General features: G+C 35.6%; 1 long non-coding RNA gene across 1 annotated transcript; it reads right to left on the bottom strand.

Moving 5' to 3' along the window:
• Nucleotides 1-418: 418 nt before the first annotated feature.
• LOC141812080 (uncharacterized) lies at nt 419-1,327 on the bottom strand. The gene is made up of 3 exons (XR_012600245.1): nt 1,250-1,327; nt 1,015-1,098; nt 419-513 (listed from the first exon to the last, which is right to left on the bottom strand). It is a non-coding gene; the product is annotated as an uncharacterized LOC141812080 (long non-coding RNA).
• Between the last annotated feature and the right edge of the window lie 4,347 nt (nt 1,328-5,674).

A 5,674-nucleotide genomic window follows, 5' to 3' on the forward strand; every position in this document is an offset into this window, starting at 1 on the left:
AGTCATTGCAGGAGGCATGCTCAAGACAATAAATATCTGAGCAAGCATTTCAATTAGACTTGAATAAATTAGAGAGATCAGCATAGGGATCATCCAAGAGATCTTTATATCAAACTGCAATGATGAAACATGAAATCTCCAACAAAAGAAAATGAATGCATTTCACTCTTTATTTTTGCTCAGAAGAAAATAACAGAAAAGGAATTAAAAAATTTTAAGATACAATGTTTAACAAGATTTGTAACTCTAAAAAATTTTCACATACAAAAGGATACCTTTAACAAGGATCATTTAAGCACAAAGTATCACAAGCCAGTAGAAAATGTTTGAATAACTAACAAAGAAAACAAAATCAATTTAAAAAACAAAAAATTAAGGTAAATTTATCATGCTTCTCAGTTTTGTTCTCACCATATGATATTCTCTTCATAGAAAATATTAGGTTGACTAAATGAAGCCATTAGAACTAATGGTTGTCGAAGGCATAATGATCCTATCACATCCTTTTCAACTCTGCATCACAGCAAAATTTGAAGTCAATACTACCAAAATATTTCAATTATGAATAATCAATAAATTTCTACATAAATATTCACCAAAATTAAAAATCAAGTACAAAGTAAGACTACTTACTCATTTGAAAAATCAAGAGTCTCTATTTTCAATAATATTTATAACAATACTTGTTCCATATATGCATCTTAAAGTAAGAGTTTAAGTTATAGAAAAATAGAGAAGTTACATATCTATAAAATTTAAGATATCAAATAGTTTATAGTAATAGGAAGTAAATTCAAAATCTGTGCTTCAATCTTCATGTAGTTTATAACAAAGCATAATCCTAATTTTCCATGAAACAAACAAAGTGTGATCTTAATTTTCAACATACACAGGTAAGGTATTGTTCGACTTGGAAATAAAAGAGAATCATTCAAAAAAAATGACGTCTATATATTGTAGAAACTAAAATGCTACTGGTGGGAATTTCTCCTTAGAAGTTAGAATTTAACTCACTGTCAAACATCTGTGGCAGTTAAAGCTAGAATTGGGACACCTGGAAGGTGGATCCTTATTGAAGATAGCTTGCGATAGCTACGCCTGCGTGCAAGAACATATGTTGAATGTGTTGATAGGATAATAGGTCTCAAACATAATATAGTATTCCTCAATTCACAACCTGATTCTTATTTTGTAAAACACTGAGACCATTAACTATACAATATCCATATTGAAACTCTTTGATGCTAACCTGAAATCATGGCCCCATGAAGAAATGCAATGAGCTTGAAAATCCATGAGAAGTTCGATAGCTTCTCCAAATCCCAACACATTTGTTTTTTCAGGATCCACAGGAAGCTTCTCGCATGATGTCAATAATGAAAGGATCAGTTCCTCCACAACAATTCCATTCTCATCAATATAATTATCTAGTGCTTCTTGAAGACAATTTTTCAGAAAAGAAAGATCATTTAACTTGACAAATTGATTAAGGCATTCCTTGTGGTCAGTAGCTACTAAAAGACTAGCAAGTGTAGACCATTGCATAGCTCATCACCCAAGTTACTAGTAGAAGTATCATTCAGTTTCTGAATCATGGAAATGCTACAATAGTTTCAACAAATACATGAGACCTCCTATTGTGTTTGATCATTTAAGGGTGAGGATGTGCTAAGATGCAGAAATGCTACAATAGTTTCAACAAATCCATGAGAGCATAACATGCATCTTAAGCAAATGGAAGAAACTCACAAGTACCAAGGATATCATCCTAATTCCTATGCATCCTTCTAACGATCAGTAATTTTTTACATCAAAAGAAAGTAAGACCACAAAAAGAGGCTTCCAGTACAATAACATTGTGTGCCTAGGAATATAATATAGCAAAAGCAATTAAATTACGCTCAACTATTTTCAATGGAATGAAGATTTCCTGCTAATAAATAAGCCCACACAAACCTAGTGATCTTACCATATTATCCAACCATTAGCAATCACACAAACATCAATAAGAATTAATTCAAAACAGTTCAAATGTCCAAATTTAACAACTAAAAAATGACAATTTCTAAATAAAAGTAACTAAAAACCAAAAATATATCTAACCGCCGACTACAAGCCACGAGATTAACATCAACTTACCTTGCAATGAGAAAAAAAAATACAAAAGGAAGGCGTTGCACAAATTAGGAAGCAACGAAAGGATGATAATAAATTCCGACAATTCTATTTAAAAACAGAAAAAAAGAGATCTAAAAACACGTGACCAGTGAAATAAGCCCGCCTCTCACCATTTCCCCTGTGTTCGCCAAAGCAAAATTCGAACCGCCAAAACCAGATTAAAATGAAATCATCGGGGCAGAAAAGAGGCAAACGGGATCAAAACGAGGTTGAAGGCGGAAATTAGAGGGCATCACATCAGAAATTGAGAAAAAGGGAGAGGGAGTCCAGGGATTACCTCGTCCAAGGCATCAAGGAAGATGAGGAAGGCAACAATTAACTCCATCTCCTTCCGCCTCTCTCTCTCTCTCTCTCATCCTATCGAGCCTCCTCCTCTCCCTTCCCTGCTCTCTTCTCTCTTTTCTCGTCCAAGGCGCCGACGAGGACGAAACCCTAACTTTCTTCTCTCTCCTTCCCACTCTCTTCTCTCCTCCTATCGAGCCGCCTCCTCGTCCTTCCCTTACGAACCCTAACTTTCTTGGCGCCTGTATGCGGTGGCCGGAGCGAAGCCTCTATATTATTTTTGTTATAATTATAGATTTTATTCCCACATATTTAAAAATTGATTTTTAGAATATTCATGCTATTAAAATTTAAACTCTACCTGCTTATTACTTTTCTAAAAATTCTATCTTTCTTATTAAAATTCTATGAGGTGTGCTTAAATCATTTCTTATTAGAATTCTACGAGATGTGCTTAAAATTATATTAGGTGTGCTTAAATTCTATTAAAATTAAAATTCAAACTCTATCTTTCTTATTAAAATTATATGAGGTGTGCTTAAATCATTTTTGCATAATTAAAAATAAAGTATATTTTAATTGATTGTTAATCGATTCGTTGTTGTTTCGATTGCTTGATCGAAAATAATATTGTCAAGCCCTATTGTAAATGAGAGATTGCATAAGGTGTTTCTATCCTTTTATTACTGTTGCTTGCATCAACACTGCCCTTCTCAATTCATTTGATTGAACCCCCGATGATTAAAGCAGCTTAATTCTATGGGATGGAGCTTGCATGGAATATTAGCTACTCTATCAATATTCCGGGGGGCATATATATAAACGGAGCTCGATGTACGCTACTTGAAAATTTTACTACAAAAAAATATGGCTTTTGCGATGAATTTCAAAAAAAAAAATCATCACAAAATCATTTGCGATGAAATTTACGACGAATTTAAATTCATCGCAATCAAATCGTCACTAAACTCTGCGACGAAAATACTAATTTCATCATAAAATTTTACGACGAAAAACCAAATTCATCGCCAATCGGCGACGAAAGTGTTTTCGTCTTCGATTGACGATGAATTTTGCGATGAAAATGCTATTTCATCATAAAATTTTGATAAATAGTAACTTATGATAGATTTGCGATAAACCTATTTTCGTCATAAAATTCGATCGCCAATTTGCGATGAAAATGATTTTCATCGTAAAAATAATTTTTCCCCCTAATATGCTTATTTGTTGATTATCTCGTATATACAATCAAATATCGATCCAATTGGATCGATTCATAAAATACATATGACATGTCAACATTCATATCAATCCCTAAATCACAGCCTGCGATCAGGGTGTTCGAGACCGTTAAGGAGACAAGATCAAGGAAAAGGAGCAGAGAGGAGAATGAAAAATCTACCGAGGACAGAACTGAGTCCGATAAGAGAAACCTTCTACTGAAATTTCGAAGACCCCAGGTGGTCATTCCGAAGAGGTTCCTTTGGTGGTCTCTCTATTGTAGTCTATCCCTCCAGAGACCAGAACAAAGCATCGGCATGACAAAGGAAAATCTCCAACTTCTTCCTCGGGGGGCCACGTCTGCTCCTTCTTCTAAAGTAATGCCTGAAAAAGAGTCAGTGCAAGTTCCTCCTCGTCCTCCTTGGGCCCCCTAGCAAGCCTCTCAGGAAGAGTAATCTCGGCAAACAATGGATGAGCTCCGTCGATACGAGACTGAAATACTAGACACTGGCATTCTAATTGAGCGTTTAAACTTTTCTATGGCTAAAGTAAGTATATTTCCTAAAGTTTATATACACTATTCCTGCCCACCTTATATACCGACTATCTGTTTTAACATTTTGATGCTTGTTAGGTCTGGAAAGAGCACAGGGAGCTAAGCAAGCAAGTTCCTCTCATGTTATAAACCCAGAGGCAACTGGAGATGCAGATAACTGATCTTAAAAAACAGCTAAAAAGTTTTACCCAAGATGTTGAAGAAGCCCAGACGCGTGCTGAAATTGAGAAACATCGTCAGGCTAGTGAAGCGACCCAGACTGATATGGAGAGGGCTATGGTAGAAGTAGAGAGGCTGAAAAAGGATGTTGAGCTCAGGACAGGGAGACTTCAGCAGTTAGAACAAGAGTTAGAGAAGTCTCAATTGGCTCTTAAATCTTCCCAAGAAGAGGTATCCAAGGCCAAGGAAGAAGTTAAGTGATACCAAGAAGAGCAGGTTAAAATAAAAGCAAGTCTAGCTGCCAGCCACTCGCAACAAGGGGAGTTGCAACGAGACCTACATGAAGCCACGGCTCGTATGCAAGACTTGGAACTACAATTGTCAGAGGAAAAGAAACAGAAAAATCAAATATCCTTTGACCGAGATAGTGTGGTGGCGGAACTGGACATAATTAAGAAAGAGCTGGCCAACCTGAAGGAAAATGAAGAGGCTAAGTGGCAAGAAAAGAAAAATACTTTCCTAAGCTCCCTTGAGTTTTACGAGCTGCTAGGAATTAAAACCAGCAAGATGCTAAAGTATGGTTTCGAAGGTGCTGGCAAACAATTTGTACAATCAGGGCTAATACCAAAGGGGGTTGATTCAAATTTCTTAGACCCTCAGAAGGTTTGGGATGATCTACCAGAGTCTGAGAGGCAGAGCTAACGAACTTCTTGCTATTGTTCTAATAATCACTGAATCTAAACTTCTTTATCCTATGTAATACTGTTCTAAAGTGTCACTGCCTTTCTCTTTTTTGGCAACTTAAAGACGATACTAATTAGCTCCTTATGGGGGGAGATTTTTATTTTGAACTATGTAATATTGCCTCAAGTATTTCCTTTTAGAGCTTCGTTTCTTGTAATAATCATAGACCTAGCAATTGTAGTGACTATTATCTTATGTGCAGGTTTCACTGTTACCCGATGTGGTATTATCTTGAGTATCTATTAGCCAAACCTTGTGATTTATCAACCCTTATGTCAACTCATAAAGTTGAACTCTTCGCTAAGTAGTACTTTAAGCATCTTCCTACTGATTTAGGGATCACAGCGGTTTCCATCTTAATTTAGTATTTCTTTTTGCCTCAAAGACCTGTTTACCTATGTATACTGGTTGTGCGAGATATGCCCTATGTATGTATGCTCGTCGTGTGATGTTGTTTTTAAGAACTTTAACAAAAGATTTATATTTGCGTAAAAGAACTTATATAAAGGATAAAAGAGTTCTCTTTATAAA

Source organism: Curcuma longa, chromosome 18 (assembly GCF_044706935.1).
Source record: "Curcuma longa cultivar G26 ecotype Majalengka, Jawa Barat chromosome 18, ITB_CL_G26_1.1, whole genome shotgun sequence".
Lineage (NCBI taxonomy): Eukaryota > Viridiplantae > Streptophyta > Magnoliopsida > Zingiberales > Zingiberaceae > Curcuma > Curcuma longa.